General features: G+C 41.2%; 1 protein-coding gene across 33 annotated transcripts in view; it reads left to right on the top strand.

Moving 5' to 3' along the window:
* MAP2 (microtubule associated protein 2) overlaps positions 1-27,959 on the top strand; it is a 235,163-nt gene that overhangs the window by 18,016 nt on the left and 189,188 nt on the right. Inside the window, exon 2 of one of the 33 annotated variants that reach the window (XM_055718901.1) lies at positions 3,133-3,182. The exons of the other annotated variants lie outside the window; for them this stretch is intronic. The gene's annotated coding sequence lies outside the window, so the exon portion shown is untranslated. The remainder of the gene's footprint in view (positions 1-3,132; positions 3,183-27,959) is intronic. 33 annotated transcript variants of the gene reach the window in all.

Here is a 27,959-nt window from a genome sequence, read left to right as displayed (position 1 = left end):
GGTTTGTGCTGGGTCAGATCTAACAACATTATTTCAAAGGTAACTGACATTTCTATTTACTTTTTCTTTATATGGTATTCTGTGGACTTAATAGTTTTACTCATACTGTAATCTCTGGAAACCTTGTTATGAGTGTGATATTTTCCAGTAAAATAGCTAGCAGGCTTTATAAATCTTGATGTGTCAGTGGAAGGTCACCTGCTTAAATGCCACTGAACAGGGTTTACTGTTCAGGTATAAGTGACATCTGTGCCTGAATTTCTTGTTGGCCATTAGTTAATTTTTAGTTATTGTATCAGAGTTTGTTTGGCATTTTACAGTCTGGGCCCAAACCTGGTTTTGGGTGTGTTTTCCAGTTGTGATTGAGTCCCTAGTCCTCCATCAAAACCCAGGTATCTCTGGCATCAATGCATACATGTGAGCTCCCAGCCTCTTCATTAGGGATAAAGAGGAGTCTGTGCTTGTAGGCTATGTTGCAGGATTAGCACCTAAAGCGTGATTATGTGCTTACCGGCATGATTATTCCCTTTGCTGCCCTTTGAACAGTGCACACCCTGCTGTGGCACTGTCTTTAGACCTTTCAAGCCTTTGGGGCAAAATTCCTCCTTTGCTCAGAACAGCCTATGTTAGAGTCTGTGGGTATAAATTTGAGAATTTTGGGTGTATTAACGAACAGGTGGGTTTCAATCTGCCCCTGCAGACTTGGTTTGCATTATGGTGCACTAAGATGAGGGATGCTCCTAAATATGCAGGGAGACCCATGTTGATGCTAACGGATCCAGGGAGTAAAGGCATGCTTGAACTGAGCATTTTGTCTGCATTCCTGCTCCCCTGGTCCTGAACTCCTGTGTTACTTCTGAGGTGTGTGTTTGTGTTTGGCTGGTTGGTTGAACTGACAGTTGCTAGTGAATGGCGATGGAAATGACAGCTGCCTCCTCCACCCAGCCTCTCTAACTAGTGTGGGTAGGCAGGAGAGTGCCTTCTTTTGTGGGAAATGGCACTTCACAGTTCCTCTGTCCTGCAAGGATCTTCAGGTGATTTTGTTGTTTCCTTCATGGTTTTGAGCTCAAGAATATTACTTTTGGTGTGGGTTCTTAAAGCCCTGACACTCTTTACAGTAGTGCTGCTGATAGCATCACGCACTGCCCAGGTAATCATACAGACCTTCCGATTCATAAATGTTCATCAGTCCATATCACAAACATCAATCCCATGAGCCAACTCCAATCAGCAGCTGAACTGGGGCCAGACTTATTAGGAGAACCAACAAGTCTCTCTTTGAATGCAGGGCACACAGAGGAGAAAAGGGCAGGTCTTAAATCAGTGTGTAGTTTAATTGTTTTTATTTTCTCAGAGGCCCCGAAGCAACGTAATGCAGGTTTTTCAAAGCTGACATCACAAACTACTGGGACATGCTGCCAAGTCCATGTGGGTGGAGAAGAAAGGAGGTGTTTTTGATTCTTATAAACACTTGTGCTTCTGTTCTCAAGGAAGAAAAAAGGAACAAACTTTCCCGATGATTCTCTGAGAATGTAAATGCCACATGAGCATTTTGGCTAACGGCAGAAATGGCATTTCCTGTGCTGTCTTCCCTGCTCAATTGTCTTGTCCTAGTTACGTAAGTTGTGTTTTATCAACTGGAGCATATGCATAGAAAACCAGTTGGAGAACTCTACGAGTCATTTATCACCTCCTCATAATTTCCAGCAGAATTACTCATACTCACAGTTGCTCTGAAAAGAGTGTTCAGGTATTCTGCATCAAAGCATTGAAGTTGCATCCTTTCATCTGTAAACTGAGTATTTTTTGTCTTACATCTGATGAAGTGTAGGTTGCAAAACCTGAAAATTAGCACAAACATCCGTCATTTTCCTTCGGAAAGAATCTCAAAACTTTTTAGCAATTATGCTACTTTTTCATAGAGGGAGGATTGTTTGGCTAAACTCATCCCTCATAAAACTTCATTTCTCTTAGTGATTAGAGAGAAGTAAATTTTCACACATACAATTACACCCTCTGTGCTGTGCAGCATGGGAGGGATGCTTGTCACCAATTTACACAAATTGTTTGCTTTACAACAGTATATTGATCAGCCCAATATAGTCTTTTATTTATATAACCAAATGTAAAGAAGATGCTTTTCATTCAGACTTTCTACGTATAGAAAATGAATTAAGACACTTGTGTAAATAGTGTTCAGGTCATTGTGAGCTCCTTAAAACAGCACGGAGAGTCACTTTTTGATTATTTGAGAGTACACAGTGTGGCCTGGAAATGGAGACTCTTTAGAGGCTGTTCAGTTTGATTGACTCATAGCAGAAGAGGCTTAGAACCACCTAGATTCTTCACACTGTTTGGTTTGTGCTTCTTTTATCCATCATTGAGAACTTGTGCTTTTGATACACTGAAGATGGCCCTTTAAAGATGCTGTATAGTTTTTATTAATCTTGTCATCAAGCACACTCTACGTAAAAAGAGTGCTTTGCTGTTCCAAAGCTCTGAGATGCTTCAGGGCTGGAGCAGCATTACTTGAAATAATAATGACCAACTCGGCTCCTGGCAAGCCAAGGAAGGGGATGTGGGAAGAAAACAAATTAAAAACTTTAGCCCCAAATGGAGTGGAGGACACAGTGTTTAGCATAGCTCAGAATGGTCTGGATGTATGACTCTGGAAGTGTCTTGCTTATGATGCATGTCTCTGTTTGTGGGAGTGGGGAATTAAATTGCATAGTGACTTTAGCAGAGTGGAATGTGAATGGAGGAACACATTTGGTTTGGTATCTTCTTACATGCCTCACCTGAACATGCTTGCCGGTAGTAGCTGTGGAGGTGTTGATCCTAGCAGGGAAAACAGCTTGCTGTACTAATTGTTGAGGCAGGCAGCGGACTGCTAAATCTTGTTTGCTTTAATTGGCCTAGTAGTGCCTTTGAATCAGTGGGACTAGGGCGTATAATGCACTCAAGATTTGTCCTGGTATCTCCATCGCAGGCCATAGGTCTTACAATGTAAACTATTAAATTACTGTAGATGAAACACCAGAGAGATTGGTCTTGGAGTCCCTTGGGGATTCTGGAATTGCAAATTAACTCCTCACAATTTACTTAATCAGAGCATGTATTTATTTTTTTCAGAAGACATTCTCTTGTGAGAAAAGTTCATGAAGCGGCTAATTGGAACCGAGGTACAGCTGGGACTCCGAGCTTCCTTCTGATAGTACTGTGCTCCTTTTGTGTGTTTCTTTGTCTACGGTCTATGATGTAGTGTCATGTAAGGACTTACCACTGAGTGCTGGTGGGGCAGGTAGGCCCAAAACCAAACCACCTCAGCACTTGCTATGGAGGGAAGAAAAAAAAAAAAATTAGCTTCAAATTCTTTCCCAGAAGTCCCAGTAAATGATGACTTAACATGACACAAAAATGCACATGGGTCAGAATAACTGTACTGACATGGTGCCTTGTAGATAATGTAGTTTGCTCCCAGTTTCTAACATGCTCCTCTTTGTTCTTCCCACTATGATTAATGCTGCAAGAGATATTTTTGTTATGTTACTTTTCCTCCAAAACAAAAATTTCTATTCTGTTTTGTGATAGTGATATCTCTCCCAATCTATTGGATCTGCAGTGTTGACTACAGCTTGTAGAGTTTGGATTGTAGAAGGGCTTTTGGGCATAGTGTCTTCCCTGTTAGCCTGAAAAATCTAGGTCCTCAAAGGAAATGAGTACAAATGTTTGTTTCCCCTGTGAATTCATCTGTTGCCTTCCACATGCTTTCAGGTATGGTTGCAGCGGCCAAAGCTTGTAAGGTTGGCATTTGCAAAAGGATTTAAGGAGTGAAATGCAGTGGGAATTCAGATGCACACAAATCCTGAATTTCTTTGTACCTGGTCCCATTAAATTACCAGCAGCTCCTGGGAGCTGTGCGCATAATGTGTTCTTTCGTATGTTAAAGTACAATATTTCCCTTCTGAGCAGCTCAGTGTCTGGGTGGGTGACCCCACAGAGCTGTGTGGGGTGGGCATTCAGGCTTCTTGGTGCCACCTGGCTGAAGACCTTATGTCTCCAACTGGCTCTGAGTTGTCCCAGAGGACTTGAGGGTAACTCTTGGAGGGGAAGCAGACTACCTGGGCCTTGGTGGAGGTACTGTTGATGGTGATGGTCTAATTCCCTCCATGCAGTGTACGACCAAAGGAGATAAAGGCCTTTAGGTCTTGAGTATGGTGACAGTATTTCTTCTCAAAAAGTGTGTCAGTATTTCAGCTCATGAGATGGAATGAGGCAAAAAGCTTTAGTGGTCACAGTTAAGTTTTTATTTTAATAGAGGGAGACAATATGTGAACTTGTCACTCAATTTACTTTCCCTAACGCTCATTAAATTTTTCTTCAGTGCATTTGTTTTGTGTTCAGATTATTTAATAAGCTTGCAACTACTCCTTTTCTTTTTTCTCCCCCATTTCTCATCCCTGTCATCATCATGAAGGAAAACATTCTGTAGCAATAGGTTTTGCTGCTCAAAAAGGAGGCAGTTCTGTTTAATAGATGTGTCTAAAAATAGAAAAGCCCAGGCTTGTCTCCTGGATCAGGTAGTTATAATGGTGAAGACCACCTGTCACAGGAATTTTGTGTTTTGTTCTTGCAGGCAAGTATTTTTCTGACAAAGAAGGATAGGCAACTTTAGGAAATTGAGACTTGTAACTACTTCAACATCTGATGTCAACCAAAAAATGAACTGCATGTGCTCAGATAGCAGAATATAGTTTTTCTGTAGTTAAGGCTGTGTTTCTATCTCAGGACTTTCAGTATCCTTAGGGATTACAGGATAATAACTCAACAACTAAAAAAAAAAAAATTGCTATTGGAAGTTGGCTTCAGATGTGTTCTTCTGAGTAGATTTCTTTAACCACATCATAAAAAAAAAAATTACTGATATATTTAGATACTCAGATTAAAAAAAAATTCTTAGCAGTATATCATCTGGGGTTGGATCTGCATGGTGAGAACTACCATCTCAAAAGGAATAATGCAGTTTTGCTGTTGCCACGTCAAAACTTGCTGGTTTGGGTAGAGCTTTTTAAAATGCATTGGTGATTTCCAGCTGGTTGGTTGTGTTGTTGTTGTTTGTTTGTTTGTTTTAAAGTGTGCTTAACCTTCCTGTAGTTGCAAACGCTGTCCACAGCTAACTCTTACTGGAAGTGCTGGGAAGTGAGGTGCCTGGGCACCTATCTGCCCCTCTAGAGACACAGTTGTGTTTAAGGTTGTGTCCCTGCATGCCATGTGCTTCTAGTGGGAGCTGGCTTCTTAGTCATGCAAGCATGCTGTGACAGTTCCCATGCGGATGCACATCTATGGATGTAGATCCTGATTCTGCAGCACATGCTGTAGAAAGCCATTCTAGCTCCACTGGGGTCCTTTGAAAAGGAATGGTTTGCTCTGGGAAGCCGTGCCTCCACTGCAGCTCTGCATATGGGTTTGCTTTCCATTTCCCCTTCTTCTTGTCTTTGAGGAGGACCAATGCCTTGCACAAAACCTATGTGATCACCAGGAAGTCATTCCAGCCTGCTTTGCAATAATTCCCCCTTCAAGTAGTTTGTAATCTAGCAATAGTGACAGGCATATTGAGTGCAGTTTGCTGAAGGAAAAATAGATAAATTCCTTTAATATGAAGAGTTAATTAATGTGTTTCTGTTTTGAAAATTAATTTTTGTACAGTTTTGGAAGCTGGATGGAATAGTTCTGGAAGCACAGAGGAACAGGAATAGCAAATGTGCAGCTTGAGTGCAACATCTGAGATACCGTCCTGTGCAGAGGCAGGCCTGGAGATTCTGCCCTGGTGCTTTGAGGTGGAGTTGCTGAAACAACAGTCCTCTTTAAAACCAGATCTTAGTGTTTGTTTTGCTCTTTCTGTAATAAGCCATTTGTGAATCATTGTTTTTGTTATTCATCTAGCCTCAAAGATGGAGAAATAACATCTAATGAATTCATGCACTAATATTTTTCCATCGATAACTGAATAAATTACTGGAGGGTGAGCCATCCATCCACTTCCATTTGACGTATGACCATTCAGTCCCTGGGCTCTTTGCTGATGCTGTCACTGAAAAAGCCAGCTGCCTGGGTAATGGATCTTGTGGCCTGGATTTCTGTCCATGAGCAGCTGGATTGCACCATCAAGTAATTTCATATAGGCCATTTGCGCAGGGGTTGGGTGGAGCAGCCAAGTGAGGCCTGGGGAAGAGTAGTGTAGATAGGCAATGCTGTGGTACTATCCAAAATAATATTTTCTTGATTGCTCTCTTAGAGCACCTGTGCTTGTCGTAGAGGTTAATGCTTCAGCCACTGATGCCCATTCCTGTCTGAACTACCTGTGTTTGCAGGCTCCTTCTCCCAGTTTGATGAACTGAGTTATTGTGTGGTGGTAACTCTGTGCTAACCTACTGTGGTTTAACAGATTTGTGTGCATGACTGGATTCAGGGCAGCAACCTCAAGTAGGAGACAGTGTTAATGATTCCTGGGGAGTAGTGACTGGAGAGCTTCCTATGCATTTTGTTTTGTAGGCAGTATAGGAAGGTCAGCTTTGAGTTTAATTTTTTTAAAAAAACTTTCTTGTAATTTAAGTCCATCTCTCCATTTAGAGCAAGTATTTGCATTTCAGCCTTTGGAACTGCTTGCAGTCGGAGCCACTAGCAGCACTTGCAGGCTGACACCTCAGCTAATACTTGGTACCCTCTTCAGTTTTGTGGCAATTTGGGTAGGGAGATTAAAAGACTTGGGAAAACTGGTATGCGTGAGTGGTTGAATTGAAAACAATTTGGGTTGGTCCAACCAGGAATTGTTGAAAGATGCGTTCACCTGTATGGTAGACAGGACACTTCCCGGGCCTTGCACTGGCTAGCCAGGGTTACATGTGTCAGGTGACAGTTGAGGACATTCTCTGCTGAGATAAACCAAATGCATATTTGCAAATATACATATTGCAAATGGATGGGTCATGTAACATCTTGCTGGCAGGTTAGAAAGATGTGCTGTAGTTTGTACCCTCTTGTGTTACTAGGCCTTCTCTGCAGACTTAAACTTGACTCACCCGTATGCAGTAGACTAGAGGCTTGCTAGCAGCAATTGCGTAGTTCATGTCTGCAGTGAGATTTGGTTCTAAACTGGATAATAAATAAATAATAAAATACACTGCATCAGGGTGTATGCAGGTGAGCTTTCATGACAGAGCAAACACAGTGGAATCTCCAAAACATGTCACGATGGGAGCAGAGGTCTTGCTACAAAGTGAGTTAAGAACAAAGATTTGACAGAAAGTAAATCAGAATTTCAGGTGAGCATCTTTTGTCTGTCTATGGGAGCTCCATATTGCAGTTTCTGTGAAAAGCAAAACTGTAGTGCTGTCATGTCTCAGTGCACACCAAGTGCATTGTTTTTAGCTGATACATACTACAGCCCGCCCTTCAGGCAGGTGATCTCTAGAGTAACAGCTGAGTGTCAGAGCTCACATCTGGAATATTATGTCCAATTTGAGGTTTCCCAGTGTAAGAACAACATTGATATGTACTGGAATGAGTCCAGTGGAGGGCCACTGGGGTGATTAAGAGGACAATGAGGTATGAGGACAGACAGAAAAATATTTTTCTTCCATCTGGAAGAGGGGAGGCTGTGAGGGTATCTCAGTGCTGCCTCTAGCTACCTTATGGGTGAGGAGGGTGTAGAAAAGATGTTGCTGGACTCTTCTCAGAAGTGTGCAATGAAGGGGCCAGGGCAAAGGATACAAGTTGCAACAGGGGAAATTCCAGGTAGATAGAGGAAAAACTTTTGTACCACAAAGGTGGTCAAACACTGGAATGGAGACTGCGAGGAGTTGTAGACTCTTCAGTCCTGGAGGTATTTTAAAGCTCAACTCAGTGAAGTCTGGGTGACCTGCTTGGGACAGGTGCTTGGACTAGAGACACCCAGAGGCCCTTCCAACCTGTGTCATTTTATGATTCTAGTTCTGCTTGAAGACCGTGGCCTCTTCTTGAATGGAAACTGATGATGAAGATCTGATGCGCTGAGGGTCATCAGTTCTGGTGTGACTTGTGCAACCATCAGTTTGAGGTTCTAGCATTGACTTTGAGCGCAACAGAGAAAGTAAAGCAGATGTGTGGGCCCTCCCTCCATCCTAGCTCACTCTCTGCTACCATTCTGCTTTGGGGAGTTTGCTGGAGGTTGTTGAGTAATACTATTTACCTGTGGGTGGAGTTGCGAAGAACAGTGAGGGTACATCGGTGGATGTGCAAAACTAGCAGAGTAGCTATCTGAAACAGAATAGGTTTTTTCCTTTCCTGTCTTTGTATGCTGTATCTGCTTGTTAAAAGGGACTCCTCTATGTGATGTTCTTGGCCCACCAAAGAGTCAATTTTAGGTGTCAGGGAAAGAGCTGTACTGTTGTTGCTGAAGAGGGAGGGCACAGAGGCCCAAATAGGTCAACAGAAGATATGAGCAAAGATAGGAAGAAGCAGGTTTTATTTTTGACACTTCACAGTTCAGCTGCTGAGCAGCCACGGGGTCCACATGCAATTCATGACCAAAATAGCTGTTCCTGCACTGCAGGTATTGTCTCGCAGCAGCAGAACATTATCTGCTGCTTGTAGGTTACTTTTTTTTTTTTTTCTTCCTCCTCTGGCTAGTCTTCAGTTGGCAAAAATTTTTATCAAGATCAAGCTGCTGACTGTTGTAGCTTGTGCCAAGGTTAAATCTCTTCTGCCCGGTTAAGGCTGACTTCTGTGAGGTAGGACATGAAAAGTGCATGAGCCTGGGAGAGAAACAGAGGAGCAACACCAGCTTCTGGTTTGTGTCTCAGCAACCTGCTTGGGAATCTGCTATGGAAATGCTTGAGGATTACAAAATTCCTTTCTTTAAAGGTTGAAAATGTCTTTCAGAAGCTCATTAAAAAAGCTTGAGATAAACAGCACTTTTCATTTGTGGTTAATGTCAGAATATTAAGATTTATGGCTTTCACAATGACCTCTTCGTTCCAGTGCATTACTGCGCTTGGGCTCTCTGCCAGGCCTGAGCCATGCCCAGTATCCCTTAGCAAATGAATGTGGCGTGTGAACATATGAACATGATATTTGTGTGTCCATCACTCTAACAGAGCAGAAATCTTGCTGACCCCTAAAATTTTATACAACATCAGTCTGTGTTATTTCTCTGATGCTGTTCTGTACTTTCTTTTGTGTTTTGCAGTTTGGGATAGGTCTGTTAGGCCGTTATCAGGCACCATAATGCCAAGGCTGTCCGTGCCCCTGAGTTCATTTATGTCTTCTGAAGACTGAAACTGGCAGATATTGTAGTTAAAATGGCCCTGTTCACAAGGCTCTTGGTGGGGTTCAGCCCAACAGATTGGACCTTGGAGCCTCCTTCCATCACAACACATCCCATGCAGCCTGAGCTGAAAGCTTCACGCGCATGGCAAAGTGGTGTTTTAGAAAATCTGCCATAGCATGTTTCCTGAACAAATCACATTGCTTCTCTGTCTTGGGGAAGTATCACAATGATAATTCTCTGGAAATGTTTGTTTCCCATCTGTCTTGGTGAATGAGGAAGGGAGATGGAATAAGACATCTAAACTGTTTTCTCGCAGGCAACGTTGCCTATAGGTGGTATGTCGTTTAACTGCTAAGGGTCTGTTGGCTTAAACTGCTGGAATTCAGCCAGGACCACTTTACTTTTCTCAGTATTAGTACATTCTCTGGGAGTGAAATGTTTTTTTGTTTCTGCTGTCCTATTGTTACTACTACACAGGAAAGATTCATACATCTTTTGCAATTGTGTTTGAATAGATGCTTCACACACAAAGGCAAAAGTTGAAGAAGCAAACCAAACCCAGCCAAACCAACAAGAAAACAAACAAAACAACTGTGTCTGGGTAGAGATGTTTAATTAGTTCTCCCGTGTGGTCTCTTTCTTATTCTGCTAACATTGCTTGCGTTGGTATTAAAAACACGTACGTTGGTGTTTCCTAAACATGTAGTATTTGGGTCTTGCCCCAGGCAGTAGCTGTGGTGTGTGGAGCTGTGCTTGTGTGGGAGGAGGAACTGGGAGGTTTGGGAGGTGCTTGGGCAGTGGGACCTCTGCCTTAATCTCTCTCTGTCCTCCCTGCTTGGGCAGGTGTGTGCTGAGGGCTGTGCTGCTCCCCTTGGCAGAGTGGGAGTGTGTTTGATGTCGTTTAAATGAGAAACTTTTCAGAACAGAAGTCCTTATAGTATTTATGATGCAGCACATGACTCAGTTAAGGTCTTCATTTCATCTGTGGCTCCATGACATGTTTGGTATATTAAAAAAAAAAATAAAATTGTCTGATAGCATTTTATTTTCACACTTGGTAGGTTGTTCCATACCACTGACCTTTTCGTAACAGGATGACAAGTTTATTTCCACTGATAGTAATTAGATTATGATAAAACAGTAACAGTGTACTGTAGGCAGTAAAAGTGTTCTTATGTGAATGGTAAACGAAACATTAATTGTCATGATACTAAATGAATTGCCTTTGCATCAAATAATTGTTCATTTTCTGTATTGCTGTTCCTGGTTTGCTGCTTTGTTCCTGCTATTAATTACTGATTTCAGTTCAGATACAGTAGCTTTGTTTCACTGCCTTTTTAGTACTGTCAGGTTCCTGCAGGAAGTAATGGCCAATGAGTTTCACTTATTGGTTTTGGGATTTTGTGTTTGTACAGTTAAATACATCTCAAAGGGCTGAAAATCCAAGTATCTCATTGCTGCCACTACAAAGCCAAAAGTATTTTTTACCTTTTTAAAAATCAGTATTTGCAAGTGATTGAATGATAAGTTTCTTCCCTCATATCGCATAAAAGTCTGAAAATATTAGGGGATTTCTTACAAGGGTGCTTTATAGAACTACTGATTGGCTAGACTTGCAATCCTTTGAAGTATTACTGATAAATGCAAACTGTGTCTGCATAGATAGTCTTCTGCTGATAAACATATTTGTAGATTTTGATGTTCTTGACTTAAGAATGACAAGACTGTGCGGATGTGCTTCTCAAGTTTGTGAGAAGATTTCTTCTCCAAGGAGATAATTTCCTTTGGGCCTCTTGGTATTCTGATCTTGGAGCTATAATCCACGAAGTCAATTCTTAACTGGGCTTAAGGGTATAAATGTTATCATAAATGAGACAGTAATACAGTTACTGGGAGCGAAGCTGAAGAATAGTCGATGATTGTTAATCAATACTTTTTTTTCCCTTCCTAAAGATAGTGCAAGACAAAGCAGTGTGTCTGTCAAATGAATACGGAAATTGTTGTTAATTCTTTTGAAGTGCCTTCTGGTGGTAATGAAAACTGCATACACAATTAAGAAGAAACAAAAATAAATATTTGTCCAGATGAGAATGTGAGGAGGAGATAAATAAGGCAATGATAATGGGGCTGTCAGAACCATCTGAAAGCCAAAAAAACAGAGAAGAAAATCAGTTTGGATTTCAGCAGCTAATTTAGGACGGAAGGTCACTGAGGGCAACAAAACTCAAACTTTATCAGTATTTAGAGTATGTTCTGATATGTTCCAGGGTATATGTGTGTGTGTTATTTTTCTTACTGGGCTTGGAGACATTTAGGTCCTAAAACAGAGCTTCCCCTTTTTTATTCAGTCAATATAGGAGAAGTGGAGTAGCTTTGTGGAAGCTTTAGTACCTGCAGAGAGGTGCCAGCTGGAGCCTGCTGAGTTGCAGCAAGGCTGACAAATGTTTAAATGGCTCTTGAAATTGGAACTTAAGTTTTCATGTAGCTTACATTGATGCTGGATGCAAAGTGTCCTTGCTATAAAACTATTTGTGCGGTAGCAACGTCTACATGCTGCAAGGGAGCCTGTCTAGGCTAGACAACATAAAAATTTGTGGTAATATGCATGTTGTTGTTCTGGACAACTGACATCGAAGTAGGATAAGGGTGGAGGGGTGCTGGGCACTGATTCACCCAGAGTTATTTGGAGTGTGTGTGGGGGTGTGTGTGAGGAGAGTGAGGGATGTATTGTGTAGAAGCCAGACCTGCTGATTGCCATCCCCTGCTGTCCCTGCACATCAGTGAAATGTTTGCTTTCGATTGTTCCCAACCTGCACAAGTACTACTTCTCTTGCAGGGGCACAGCTGCCTTTGAAGGGCTGCAGAAGGTAGTTTCTGCCCTAAGTTGATTGGAGCTGTCCCTTACTGCTCTTGCTTTCAGAGGGGCTGAAAGTTTACATCTTTGCCTAATTGTACTTCTTAAGAAGTGGGTTCCAGCAGCTCTTGTGTTAATAGCAGAACTGTGAGCTCTGAACAGCACACTGAGGACCAGGTGTGAGGTGTTCACATTAGTGTTGGTGGGTAATGAGGTATGATGTTGTACCAGCTGCTCACCACACTGTACCATACCTGGGCGTTCTCTCAAGTTAATCCTTGTGGCACATCTTTCTACTGAAAGAATTTATTATCATAGGACTTGCAGGAGTGGTTTCCCTTCTGCATCTAAAGTTTTTTACCTTTACCTTTCTGTATTATTTGTTTCTTGGTCTTTTGCCATACTGTCTCCCTACTCCATGTCCCCCTTTCCCACAGCTTTGGTTCTTTGGTCCCATCCTATTGAATAGCCCCACATACTGTCATTCCCACAGGCCGAGAAGCACAGCAAGTGGCTGGATGCTCCTGAAAAGAGAGGTCAAAGAGTAATAAATGATGCTCATTAGCCTAAATATGCCAGACAGCCCTGTACACTAAAAAAGGATGCTCATGATGTTTTAACATAACTATTACAGGGTCTAATTAAGCTTATATTAGTTGAAATCAGTTTGTATTTTATGTGTATTTGAAAGGGAGAGTTTTCCCCTTCAAATATTGCATCTAAGTGTCTTCATTTTCTTTGAAACGCAGACTTGTCTGAAACTCTTGATGTCACTAGGGGTAGTATGTGCTGGCAAACAAGGATTTTATTTTTATTTTTATTTTATAAATCAGGCCAGCCTGATGGATTTTAAGGGTGGGGAGAGGAAGGCAGTGAGACATCTGTGCTTTAATCCCCTTATGGTTGTTTTCACAGCAGTGAGAGCTAGGTGAGGAGTCACATTTGCCAGGAGGACTATTGAAAAGTTCTGTGCATGACTGGGTTATTGCTGGGCTTTGGTTTGCACTGACAGTACTAGTTTTACTTGTGCACATGCCATGTTGTTGTGTGTTGGCCAAGACCGCCTTCTGGCTGAAAACCAACCCAGTTGCAAAGCTGGCAGCAACAGTAACAGACTCCCTTCCTGTACAGTGGAAGCAGGTCTTAGGAATGTGCAGCAGATGTTGCCCACTGGATGACAGATGCATTTAAAATCAGTTGTAAAACTGGATTTGGGATTTTGCAAATTAAGTTGAACAAGGACAAGTGCTATTTAACAGTCCGCATGCTTTAACGGAGAACTGCATTTCTGTTACACTGAAGTTCTATGAAAGAATAAAAGCCAAGGCTTGGAGTTCTGCTCTAAGAAATAGGACACTGAATTACACCTGGACCCTGGAAAGCCAGGTTTAGTCCTTGTTTTGTATATAAACTCCATTTGAGTGACCACATGTGGCTAGCAAAGTGACAGGCTGTATGACGCAGAGATCCCTGCTTTAGTCCAAGACCCAGAAGTGGGTGTATTAATAGAGATGTGAAGGCAATTAGCCCATGAACAAATGCTGCACTATTGCAGCTGTACAGCTTCTGGGATGCAGGGCTCAATGTGTTTCTGGTTGTGTGGCCAGAGCAGCCACCTTAGCATTCTGTCATGCAGGACTCTGGTCTGGTCTGTTCTGCTGTGAGAGTGATGTGGTGGCAGTGAGGCAGCTGGGCACAGTTGTGGTAAGGACTCTGAAAACTGGTGAGTTACTTAGGTTGCATTTCAGACCTGCCTCTGAGATCGTGTAGGTGTCAACATAATTATGCTGCAGTAGCACTGCTTTGCATTTGTTTTTGTTTTAGTTTTGGAGGTGTATGCTGCAGGTACAGGGAAAACACCAATGTCAGTGCCATTTTTGGAAAAGAGTTGAAACAGTTTGTACTGGTCCACTTTGAGGCTTTATCTCAAGTAACACCTAAAGTCAAGTCAAAATTCATAAAGACTAACATGCTGGCAAGACCATTTGAAGGTGTAAACAGTGGTGTGCCATACATAATACATTTCTCACACGCAGGAAATGAGGTGGAATGGTGGTGTGGCATTGTGCCAGTATCTCTGTTTGGTTTATCTTTTCAAACGTCTGTTGTTCCTTCTAAATATTTTTACTGTGTACTTCTGAAATATCATTTTGATTGTTAGAGAATAAATGGAAATAAGATACTGTAATATACCGCGACTGCCTGAATGGCTAAGGGTGGCTGTGCTGATGGGAAAATGATGGAAGAATCAAGAAATGACTTCTAAGTAGAATATCCCAGCTGTTCCAAGCACTGAGACTGTGGTACATGACAGTTAGAGGCAAAAACTCTGTGTCTTTTAGAAAAGCACAGAACATAAAAGATGTAGCACTTAAATGTATAAAATACAAGGTAAATACATGCACTTCTAAGAGATGCCTTATCTGTCCTTATATTGATTCTCATTTGAGAATGGAAAGAAAAGCTGTGGTCAGGTTCCCAGATCTGCAGTGATTGCTCTGGGGAATATCCAGTTTTTCCTGCTGTGTTGTCTGGGTGGAGTGCCCTGCTTTGTCCTTGTCTGTTGAAGACATGATAGAGATGCCTTAAGAAAAAGGTTGAGGAGGAGTTACAACCATCTCTGCCACCCTACCATTGTATTGCATGGAGAATTTTTCTTTAAGCTGGTGAGTTTTGCTACTGTATAATATACTGCAAATTCTCATAGGAAAAAAAACCAACCACTGAAGTACTGGTATCTTTTCTAGTTTTAAAACATTTATTTGAAGTAGAGGGCAAGACACTTGTCAAGCATCTGTTTGTGGTGAATTAAGTAGCATCAACGACAACGTAAGAAGAACAGAATGAGTGAATAAAACACATTTTCCCCAGAAGGTTTCTATTTGCAAAGGAAACTCCTTTAATGGTTTGAACATAGAATCTCCTTTTAAAACTTTGATATGCTTGATAAAGAAATTGAGGGATTTCCATTGGGAAGCTCAAGATCTAAGGAATAATTGTCAAGAACAGTATACAAAATAGAAAACAAAGATTCTGAAAACTATACATGTTTGACTTTTGTATGCAAAAATCAGGCAAAAGGAGAGCGTACAGATAGTATTCTTTGCTACATCTGACGTATGCAACACTGAAATGGTTGGGAATGTTTTCACTGTCTGTTATTGTAGGAACTAATTTAGAAAAGAATCTGAAACATTCATGTCTGATGGACAAGCTTCAAAAATAGTATTTTAAAATTTAGCAATGTAAATTCTTCTTTCCATTGGAACAGGATCTCATCATTACTAATAAATATCCTAATTAAAAGATAATGTACAGCATTGTTGCTGAAACTGATTTTATGTACCATAATGAGGGTGGCTTGAATAATAATAAATGAACATTTCTGGCAGATTCAAATAGAAGTCAAACTTTCACCAGCAGCATTTAGGGGAAATATCTTTTTTTTTAATTTTTGCAAATATTTCTTTCAACTGAACTACTTGCACATTGTTTGGAAACAGTTTGAAATTCAGAAAATCTCAGGCTTTTATCGCTGGTCAAAGAAACTCAAACAACCCCAAAAATTAAGGAGACTTGAGGCAAAATGGAAAGCTTTTTGCTGGTTTTGTCTGAGTAATAAATTTTTCCAAGACTTTACCTGTTGTACTCTGAAGACAAGACATAATTGAAAAAGACTGTGTTCTCATGGTTGCTTTTTAAAACTAGATTTATATAAAAAAAATTCATCCTCTTGTATTTGCTTGAATGTTTTAAATGAGTAAAAATGCAGTAAGCCTACTCTGAAGAACAACAACAAAAAAAAAAACCTTTTTTGACTGCTGCTGAGGCACCCCATTAATTAGCCTTCTTGGTTACAGCATGACAGCGATGAAGAAAATACCGAGATACTTAATTTTCTTTTTCCCCATGGCCTTTGCAGAAGGAGGAGTATGTTGTGCACCTTTTCCCAAGGACATTTGCAAGCACAGATGTTTTTAATATAATAATGAATGGAATTATGCATTTTTTCCTGTATATTGCTGGAAAACAATATTGGAGGTTATATTATTGTCAAACAGATAGTCATATGAAAATTCTTTATTTCCCCTTGTAGCACAGTTTTGAATGAGCATTCCTGTTACTCCAGTTATTCTTCCTTAGCTGTTGTCTAAATGTTTAATGTTAAATATAATCTGTCTTTTGGAAATTGCACATTCAATTTACAGGCTTCTCCTCTTCCTGTTATAAAGCATAATTCATGTGTGTATGCTTTCCTGCAGTACTGGGTAATATGAAAGTCTTGCTCCTTGTCATGGAGCATCATCTTTAGTAGATGGGCAAGGCTGTGGAAGCTCATGGTGACATATTTGCAATGAGAAGAAATCCAATGACACTTTTTGTTGTGTTAAATACCTTAATAACTATTAACTATTACCAACACCACTCAGTCAATAATATTTTTTTAATTGGAAGACTGCCATTTTGATGAACTTTAAACTATTGTATTTGAAGAAAAATTGAAAAGGCCCCCACACTGGGATTTGGGACATTTTTCCCTGGCCTGAGTAAAGATGTATTTGGTAATCATCCAAAAGCAGCTGCTCTGTGTATAGCAGGATGGTTATGGTCTTGCTTTTGTAAATCCACAAGATTTTCCAGGCATCTGGGAAGGGAGGAGCAGGGAGGATATCCAGCTTGTGGTTCTTCAGAGAAGTAGCCAGAACTGTATTTTGAGGTGTGTCAGTGTGTATATGTATGTATCACCTCCTCAGTGGGTTGCTTGCAGAGTATCCAAACTAGATACGTGCAAGGAAAAGGTCCATTCTGTGCAGCAAGATTTAGCTTTTTCCTCCTCTGTTGCAGAAATCTCTTAGATTTTGCTTGATGAATTAAGAGTGGTCAAAGAATATGGTTTATAATCCCCAGTTCTAGGTCTTACTTTGAGTATAACTAGTACTGTGGGTCCTGTTACCTTCAAAAGGAACTGAATATTTGAAGGCACGCTTCTTTTGAAAGATTATTAGGAATTTGCATTCTGTCGTCTGTCCAGATGGTACTGTTTTTAAAAATTTCTACCCTAAAGCAGACAAATCTAAAGAATTGGTTTAACACATCCATTTTCTTGGAAAGCAAGAGTAATTTTCACAGAATCACAGAATGGTCAGGGCTGGAAGGAACCTCTGGAGATCATCCAGTCCAACCTCCTGCTAAAGCAGGTTCACCTAGAACACCTTGCACAGTCGTGTCTGGGCAGGTTTTGGACGTCTCCAGGGAAGGAGACCCCACAGCCTCTCTGGGCAGCCTGTCCCAGCGCTCTGTCACCCTCAGGGTAAAGAAGTGCTTTCTCAAGTTCAGAAGGAACTTCCCATGTTCCAGTTTGTGCCTGTTGCCCCTTGTCCTGCCGCTGGGCACCACTGAAAAGAGCCTGGCCCCATCCTTTTGACACTTGCCTTCAAGATATTTATATGCATTGATAAATTTTTATCGGTTTATTTTCTAATCTGACAAGAAAATAAATCCTTTACTTAAATGGATTCCATATATGCCATGTTTGGCAGATCTTCTCTAAAGAAATCCTTGTAGCAGATTACTGAGTAATTCAGTTGATTCAGAGATTGACAGGGATAGAATATATAGCTGAATATCCTAATATCCTAAGTGTTGGATAGGAACCAGAACTGCTGTCCTGGACAAGTATGAATTATGAAAGCAAAGCTGTCAGTTCATATCATCAGAGTTAACACCGGGTAAGATGGTGAGAGTGATTTTCCTGTAAAGATAAAACAAGTGGAAATTAATAAAGCCTCCAGCAACCATTGACTTTTTTTTATTATTATTTATTTACCCATCTCTTATCCTTCAAGAAAAGGAAAAGTGAAAACAGTGTTCACTGATGGGGATGGCGAGGTGTATTCTCTTTGTTTCATTTACCTTGTTTAATTTTTGATTTAGGGTCTCAGTTGGGAAGTTGTGCTTTGGTTCTGTGCCTTGTCTTAAGGCATAGTACTTGCTGAGAAAATGAGAATGAGGCAAAATATACAGGCTGTGACCACACGACCAAGTCTTCTGTGCTGAATGTGTGGTCGGTCGTTGGGTTTGCCGGCAGTAATGCTGCATTCTGCAGAACGTTAGGCCTGCCACGCTATCCTGATGGCTTCCTCTGCTGTGCCTGGGCCAGGTGCATCGTGTGTGCCTGACAGGATCTATTCACAGTGCTGAAGTGACTTGCAGGTGACAGCAGGTGCTGAAGTTTTCTCTTACCAGCTATGGTCTGACTTTTGATTCAACCTTTACCGAGTGTTGTTTCCTTAGGGCAGAATTATCTGGTTCTTTGGTTCAATTACCGTCGCTGCTGGCATATTTGCCTTTTAGCTGGGGGCAGTGCAGAATAGGCTGTAGCCTTAAAAGCCATCATCAACTCAATGTACCCGCGTATGTAACCACCATTGCATTTGACTTGAGTGATGTTTGCTGATTGTTGCTTGGTAATTTGATCTATTGAATGCTCTTTCTTCCATGGTCAAGTGCAGAAGAGTCCTGTGTGGGTAATTATGGCCGTGCAGTGTTATCTGTAGGGCTTTAGCACAGCTATTTTGCCTCTCAAGTTCCCACATCCCATGTCTGCCTGAGGGCCACAGATGGCAGGACTTCGTTGCAGTCAGCTGATGGGGAAAGTAATTTTTGTATTGAACTCTGGGTGTTTGTATCTCATGCTTCATAAGGTGGAACAGTTGAGATGAGATGTCAGTGCTAAGCAGAGAAGAGAAGAGAAATCATGGGGTTTGCAAGGAACAAAACAGCAGATCATGTGCCTTACCTGTTTGGTGGCGATGACGGTACCCCTCTGCTGTTACAGCACTTGGCTTACATGGTCCTCAGGACTTCTGGAAGCTGTAGAAAAAAGTGCCGACAAGGGTGACAGTAGTTGGCCTTGCACCAGCACATTGCTATGGCTAAGTGCTGTAGTGGAAAGGTACTTGAGGATTGCGAGCAGATACTGGGAAAATCAGAGGGGAAGGTGTTGTATTTGTAGAGCAACCTGCTGAGGATTGAAACCTGAGGGAGAAATTCCAGAACAGTGTAGTTTGTCTAGGTGGCTGACAACAGGTACTTGAGTGCTGAGTATCCTAACCAAAGACAGCTGATTTTAAACACGTAAGTGGTGAACACCTGTAGCAGGGTTACCTGGCAGTACATGTGCTTCCTGATACATTCCATAATGTTATGCTGGGGCCACATATTCTACAGTATTCCTTGGGTCAATGTGTATGGGTAAGATGCCACTCTTAACACATGAGGGGAGGAGATGAGAAAAATCCTGAGACCTGGACAGAAGAGCATACACTTACTCATTCTATATAGTTTTCAAATAAATTAGCACCCTAAAGATTCTTGCTGGAGTGTCTGCCTTAACTTGCCTTGGCTAAAGGTGTCCAGCTACCAAAAGCCAGTATTTGTCTCAATGATGTTACTCGAGAAGAGTGATCTAAGGATGACAGTAGGAAGTGATTTGTCTGCATTGCTGAGAGACTGCAAAAAGCTGCACAGTAAATAGGGAGGGGTGAAAGGGAGAGAAAGCCTAAACCATAAAGCCAGTATAGTGCAGACAGAAACTGAAAATTGGATGATGGGACTTACCAGTAAGAGCAGATTCTTTTCTGAAGAATTGTATGCTTACTGTATAACAGAGAAAAACTAGCTGCATGTATGGAAGGGTGCAGCGAGACTGCAGTCATTAAGTCAAGTTTCCCCCAACTCCCATATGTTGCGGGGTCTGTTTAGCAGGGTTCAAGTGGGCTGTTGGTCAGAGGTTCACAAGTGAGCAGTGGAACTTGGTCCCTGTCTCAAATGTCCAGCGGCTGAATGGTCAGCAGTGAAGTTTCTGGAGTGAACATTTGTAGTTTTAGGTGCCTGTACCTAAATTTAGGGATTGGTATTGCACCTAAGAAGTGATTTATGCTTGCGGTGTTCTCTTGCAGCTTCTGGCTTACTATACCTCTGTGGACCACATACAGGTAATTCCATCTATGGTTTGACATTGATGCGTATGAGGAGATCGCAGCTGTTAGTACAGGCTTTCCATGGAAATGATTTGGCATCTGAGGTCCTTTTGTTATTGTGCTGTCCTCTGCATTGCTCTGTTAGTGATCTTATTGGTGCTTTTCGAAACCTGCAATTACAGTGAACTCTGTGATTGATGGGAAGCAGCATTAAAGGATTAATGAGTTGAACTGAATATTTTGTGATTCCTTGAAGTGTCAACATCAGCATGCAACAGCACACTGCTGATTAGCTTGATTCAGTCTTTGGCAGCCAGCACAAGGCATTATCCTGAGTGTGCAGTACAGCCACTGCAGAAGGACTCAGTGTCAGAGTTAACTGTCATGCAGGATTAAAAAAAGATTAAACTCTTTAAAAGTGGGACCATGGTTACATGCTTTGCAGGTATAAATTGACACGGCATGAAGGCTTAAGTCAGGTGTGCTCTTGGTTTGACCTCACAGAGCAGAAATGGTTATACTGATGCAGTGGCAGTCTTGTGCTTGTAGGAGCCAGTGCACAGAAAATACTTGCAGAACCTACTATAATTGAATTGAATGTTAATTTTCAATAGTTTTGATTTTCAGATGTTTGTTTCCTGGCTGCCTTTCATTTTCCATGTGCTTTTCTTTCCAATCTCTCCTTAAAAAAAAAAAAAAAGTTTCTGAAATTACTCTGTGTGTATATATACATATGGACACATACATGCACGCCCAAATATTCAGGACCTGAACCTGTGCAGCTATCGCAAACCCTCTGCTCCCTTTGATGTGGGTCCTGAATATAGTTATTTCAAGTGGCCTCTGCCTGTGTAGTGAGGTTAACATTGCATGCCCTGTCAGACACCTTCTCTATCTCAAATCAACACATGGTTTAGAGTTTCGACAAGTGTATTCTAATTTATTTACTGCTGCAGCTGTACTTGCTTGCTCCCAGGTGCTTTCCTTGTATCTTTTGAAAAAATATGCTGTCAAAGAGGCTATTCCAGAATCAAAAAGTGTCAGCAGAAATGTTGCATGGGATACCTTGAATCCTGTGCTCTGTATGTCTCGGTTGTAGAAACAGTTATGTGGTGGGACCCACTGAGGTTAGCAGGGCTGCTTGCATGATTAAGGACTACTTTCAAGAATCACAGCTTGCTGTGTCAGAGCCATTTCCTTTTTTGCTCATAAGAATAGTTGCCACAGTGGTCACCTTAGGGCTGTTGGAACAGTTTTCTGAGTATCTGCTTTGAGTGACCAGCCCCTGTTAAATCAAACGCCTCCATTCTGAAAGCCCCTTGAACCTTTGAAAATCTCTGCCTTGAAAAAAAGCTGGAGATGAATTATATATGTAGTGTTTTGAAATGTACCAAGACAAGCTCTTTGCTCAGCACCTATAATTACAAACAGTGTTCTGATCCTGAGTACAGGGTTTTAAAAGATCACATTTAAAGCTACTCATTAATTATGTTACTGAGTGTCAGCCCTTTTAATAAAGGAAAAAGTTTGTTCTATTTTGACTGAAATACAAATACAAGAGAGACCATGTCACTTCCCAAGGAAGAGTTACTTAAAGTTAGTGATCCTTGTGCCTGCTAATTAGAAGTTAATAAATCTGCAAAAAATGGAATTTCTAAGACAGACTTGAATGAGTTTGCCATTGTTACTTGTGACTGAGGTCTGTGGGTGAGGCACCTAGAAAGTCCTGCTACGTGTCCTTGTCTTCCCCAATTAACCTTTAGACTGGGTAGTGTTGTTAATGTGCTGTTTCTATGATGCCACTGTCATTCATACAGGGACTAGGAGGCCACCCAAGGCAGTATTTTTATATTTTATTCATAATAACAATAATAAAAACCTAATTAAAAACTATTTTTAATGAATTCAGAGTTCTGTAGGCTTCCACATGTGTTTCTGGTATGGCTGTAGGAATAGATTGAGTGCTAGTCAGCTCTTGCAGCTCAGACAGTGCCTCTTTTGTCATGTTGCAGCACAAAATGTTACTCAGATCTGTAATGTACTTGACCTCAGTTACATCTAGATGATGTATCACAGACCGAAAAAGCTGTTAAAGGAACCTTTTAACATTGCTGAGTCAAATGGCTCATTTCAGGAAATACCGGAATAAAGGCTGTTTGTGCACTCTTTGTGGCAGCCTTCTGCATATGTATTATAAAGCAGTCTTTAATTATGGGATCACATTATTACTTGTTTCCACAGAACTCCTGCCTCATTAAGTGCATGGTATGGATGTTGCTCCATTTGGGAACAGCCGCTCAGTGTCTTCATTTTTCTCCTGTATTTTCAGTGCATGTCTTCATTCTTTTTGTTTTCTGCAAACTGTATAAGACTGTTCTGAAAATACTACCTTTTCTGTATCAGTCAGTCGTATATTATCTTGCTGTGTCACATGGTTAGGAATTTTGTATTTCAGAACCCTGCAGTGAAGTAGACATGCACTCCCGCTGTAGAGGTGGAACAAACTTTTAAGGTCCAAGTAACCCTACTTGGAGGTGTCCAGTGAAAGCTGTAGAGGTTCACTGTGAATTCATCAGCACTCTGCTCTGGCCCTGTGTGAACAGTTTGGGCACGGAGATGCAGGCAGGACACCAGACCCTGGACAGAGGCTGGGAAAAACAGTTATCTAAGACAACCTGCTTTGACTCTGAGGCCATCCTTCTCACACCTGCACACTTCTTTCCCCATCCTCAGTCCTTTTTTTATTATGTGCCTTTGAGTTTTGGTGTCAGAGTGAGCTGTCCCACAGATACCTCCTTTGCTTCATCCCTGGAGTAGCTTTAATTTCTGTAAGAGTGAGGAGCAGGTCCTGTGGAAAGACACTGTGATCTTGTAATTAAAACCTCAGGAAAGTTAATTCTTTAACTTCTTAACTTTTTTTTTTTTTTACTTATCTAGAATGGCAGTCTTTTTAGATTATTCAGGATTCATATTTTCAAATCAGCCCATTTGAAAGTTTCTGATCTTCAAGGTTACCACCACAAATTGAATTGATTTGTTATCTAATTGAGAAATATGCCTCTCTAAAGTGATCCTTTATGTGTGTGACACTTAGAAGCTCCAGAAGCACTCTCATTGATTTCTGATATGAATACCTTAAATTGAACTTGATTTTTAGAAATTAGTGTCATTTGGCTGGTGTGTTTTTCTTCTCCATATTGTTGAAGCTGTGCATTGTATTTTTCTTTGATTTGCTGGTTGCTGAAAGGAAGCTGCCTATGGTGGTTGTTGAAGAGTTTTTCATCAACTATTAACCCTTGAGTAGGGCTGCTTATGAACTTTTCAAAGTAGTATAGCTGCTGTGAGCCTGTTTAATAAGTACCCTTAGCATCAGCTGCGGCTGTGTGACAGATGTAATCTGAACTGAGGTCTGTGTCTGTTTTCAAAGATTTTCTTGGGAACTTGCAGTAAATAGCTTAATCTCTCTGTGCCTCAGTTATCCTTCCGTATTGGGATAACTAATCTTTTGCCGTATTTAGAAGAATCTGGAAGGTGAAGGCTGTGGACTGAGAGGTGTTTGGACATTAAAATAGGACCCTGTAAGACAGGGAACACTGTTCATTGAATGCTTCCTAATGAAAAGTTGTGGTTGGCAGGGCTGACTGTGGTAATGTGGCTGGCAAGTAGTGGTCAGTGGTGAAGCTCTGATTGACTTTGTGGGCTCAGGACCAGATGTTTTACAGGAGTAACACTCAAGGATTTGCTTTAGGGAGAGAATAGGAACATAAAGATTCTCTGGCAGCAGAAGAAAGCAAAGAAAGATACTTTTCAAGCATCTTTTCATCACTACAGAGAAAGGAACAATTCACATTGTGGTTCCTCAAGATATGTATCTAAGATGGGTCCTTAGCTACTATGAATCAGTGGCATTCCCTGGAATTTTGGTAGAGCTGTGCTCACCTGTCCTAACTAGGAGTCAGGCTTTTCAGTATGAAATTTCACCTTGAATGCTGTGTTCAGGTTTGGGCCCCTCACTTCAATAGGGACACAGAGGTGCTGGAGCGTGTCCAGAGAAGGGCAGTGGAGCTGGGGGTCTGGAGCACAAGTCGTATGGGGAGCGGCTGAGGGAACTGCGGGTGTTTAGTCTGGAGAGCAGGAGACTTGAGGAGGACACATCTAATCACTCTCTAAAACAACCTGACAGGAGGCTGTAAGCAGGTGGGGGTCGGTTTCTTCTCCCATAACTAGTGATGAGACAAGAGGAAACAGCCTCGAGTTGTGCCAGGGGAGGTTTATATTGGATATTAAGAAAAAATTCTTCACTGAAAGGGTGGTAAAGCATTGGAACAGGCTTCCCAGGGAGTTGGTGGAATCACCATCCCTGGAGTTGTTTTAAAAATACATAGATGTGGACATGGTCTAGAGGTGGACTTGGCAGTGCTGGATTAACATTTGAACTTGTTGGTCTCAAAGATTTTTTTGCAACCTCAATGATTTTGTGAAATCTTACAGAAGAAGAAAAAAGTTTCAGGCAATTCTTTCCTTGCAGGAAGCTTCCAACCGTGTTCTCTCTTACAGTGTTGATGCCAATAAATTGAAATTGCCTAAGCAGGTAATAAATGAATGTAATTTAATTTGTAGGTCCTAGATAAACTTCCTGTAAATCAGAATTGCTATGAGGAAGACGTTGCCTATGAATGAGAATAGGAAGCAATTCAGAATTTGCACGTTCATGCTAACAGAATTGCCTTGTCATGAGAGGATAAAGAATTTGCTTGAATGGGAGCAGTGTTAGACCAAAACTGATTGCTCTTGAAAGTAATTTTTTTTTTGTTGTTTCTGCACTGTTGGTACCCTTGCAGTGTGTTGAGTTGCACCTTTGAAAATGTGTTTAAGCATTAAAAAATGGCAAAAGGATAACAGGATCAGTAAAAGAACAACACAGAACTTTGAGGTTCTGTCACTGCAGAAGTACCAAGAGCACACAACGTACTTTTGGAGTGAATTCCTGTTCTTGAAACTGGGAGATTAAAGGTGAAAGGGTATGTGCTGCATATAGCTCCTGGGAAACTAGGCTCTCAGCTTCCATTAACGATACTGACTGTGTATCTGCTCCTTTTTTTGCACAGCAGGGAAGATGCCCCACAGATCTGTTACATTACTCCCTCTTCAGCTCTTATAGATCACTTTTCATATGTAAACAATCTAAAATGTTCTGGGGTTTTTAGAATTGATTAAACTTTTCATTTCATGAGATGTGGTAACAGAAGCTATCAGAAGTACCATAGCAGATGAGGAACGGTCTTACTCCAGTTAGAGATAAAGTGGACTTGGAATTTTTTTGCTTTTTAAAGAAACAGAAGATTAATTTGTTCTTCCTTCACACAGTCAGCTTGTAGTGTGCTGCTGCAATAGGCTTTAAATATGAAACTCAGTTCAAAATGAGTATTAGCCTAGTGTATTTTCAGGAATGAGGCCTTCAGAATACATATACAGCTCCTGCTGCTCAACTTCATCACATGCAGGCAGGCAAACAACCAAAAAATCTTGGACTGTCCATTATTTGCAGTGGACGGATCAAAGAAAGGTAAATGCCACAAAAGGAAAGAATTGCAAGGGATACGAGGCAGACCTTGGTTGTGGAGGCAGGTTCCCTGAGATATGCCTGTCCTGTTTACCTAGATATTTTTGACTGTCCAGTGAAGGTGGTGTACAGCTTCAGTAGGTTCCTAATTTAGTTAGATTATCTTAAATCTCTTTTGCAAGTCTTTCAGACATGTTGAACAACTGCTAGCTTTATACTTTGGAGGATTATCTTCTGTGTTAAGGCATGTCTGTGTTGCAGACAGCAGTTAACAGTACTAGGTTGATGGATCTGACAGAAGAGCTCTGGAAAATCTGACTGTGGAAGCTGAATATCCAGTTGTTCATTTCACTTTTCTGTGGGGTGTGACTGGCCTCCACCTTAGAGTCATCACAGCAGAGAGGAATGTGGGTTTGCACGCCAGCTCCTCCTGTGCAAACTCATGTATCTGGGCTCAGCCTGCTGGGCTTCAGCTAAGATGTTGGTGGATGAAGCTGTGTGCTGAAACGTTTCTTCTTGCTGCCTCTGCAGCAGCACTGCTACAGCACTGAGTTTGATGGCATCAATTTTGGACCTAAGGAAATACTTGTAAACTCTCCTGGTTCTGTGCTTTCTTTTGGCTAGTCACACAAAATACTGTGAAGAAGGGAGCCTAAGGCTGACACCTCTGAGAACTCAGTTCAAACCACTGAAGAGTATAGTATGTCTGTGCTGTCCCTTTTCCAGTAAATATGCACACTGTAACAGAAAACTAGATTAGACCAGATTAAGATTAGATAGATCTTGGTTGGCTCTTCACAGAAGCAGATTTGCTGATTTTGATCATCTAACCATCTTTTGGGTATTTATAATCAATTAACAATTTGATTCAGCAATCTGAGTTAGTCTGACAGGTCTCTAGTTCCCTGTGTGGTCATCATCCTCTTTCCTTTTAATGGTAGCTCTGTGCTTGCCTTTGGGCAGAGCTTTAGGGCTTCCCTCATCTCCCATGAGTTCACAGTGTCAGTGGGAGTTCACAGTGTCAGTGGTTTTATCCATTAGTGTGTGCGTTTTTTGTTTTGGGCTGTGTTTTGGTTTTTTTTGTTTTTTTTTTTTTACATAATAAAGGAATTGTAGTTTAATGTCATCTGTTTCCACTGGCTTGCTTGCTCGAGTCTCTTCTTAATATTCTTTAAACATGTGTCTCTGTTTTGGTCAGTACTGTAGTTACTTAATGTCCCATCTTTCTTTTGCCAAAGCAAAGTTAATCTTTGTATCTTTATTCCATCTCCAGCACTTGTAGCCTCCCATGAAGCCCTACAGACCTGTGCAGGGTTGCTTGAAATTTTTTATTTTTTTATTTGAGACTTACTGTCCTTAGTCTGCTGCACTCATTCCTTCCATTTGAATAGTTGGTGTTGTCACTTCGTGATCACCATTACCTAATGCATCTCCTGCCTTCAGATTTTCGAAGTTTCTTCCTTTTAGCCAAACCGACTCCATGTTTTGAAATGAAACGTACCCAGGGTGTTAGAACATCTTGATGTGTCCACTATGCCAGTGGCTATTTCGGGTAAGTACAGCTGTCTTCACAGCATGTGCCCCTCTCTTGAGGCTGGTGTAGGCTGAAAGATTGGAATTACTGGACAGCTGTATTTTCCTAATGCATGTTATTGGAAAGCTGTTGGTGAAGGACATTGCTAACCAGATCTGTCAGTGTGACTCCTTGCGGGAACACTGGCTTCACATAAATGCTGATAGCGTTAGCAAATGCCACTATAGTTACAAGAAAGGGGTAGATAAATTATTCAACATAGGCATGTTCTTTAATAACAGCTCCTGATTTTATTAACCAACAAGTATTCAGAAGACAAAATGCCAACATATATCAGTGCAAATTGTGTTTTCTCTGAGTCAAGCAGCAGGCATGGTACTTTATTTATTAGTGATCTTTTCCTAAATGGCTCCTGGGTGTTCACCACAGGCTCCGTGAGCCAGGGCTGTGATTTTGAAAATTCTGAGGCTTCTAAAGCAGAGTCAACTGAGTGTAACTGTAGCAGAAAAAGTAAATAGGTGTCAGATTGATGTTTCACAGCCATATTATATTGCTAGCAACAAGTCTGTTTTCCTTTTGTCGTGACCCAAGATACTAGGATATGTAGAGTCTCCCAAGGAATAAACATTGTGGGCCAGGCCTTAAAGATTCTGGAAGTTCTGCTTGCTGGAGGTGCCAGGGTTGTGTGCTTGTCCATCATATGCTCATCAGAAGCTTTA

This window comes from Falco cherrug, chromosome 8 (genome assembly GCF_023634085.1).
Source record: "Falco cherrug isolate bFalChe1 chromosome 8, bFalChe1.pri, whole genome shotgun sequence".
Lineage (NCBI taxonomy): Eukaryota > Metazoa > Chordata > Aves > Falconiformes > Falconidae > Falco > Falco cherrug.
This window is presented reverse-complemented; position numbering and strand designations above follow the sequence as displayed.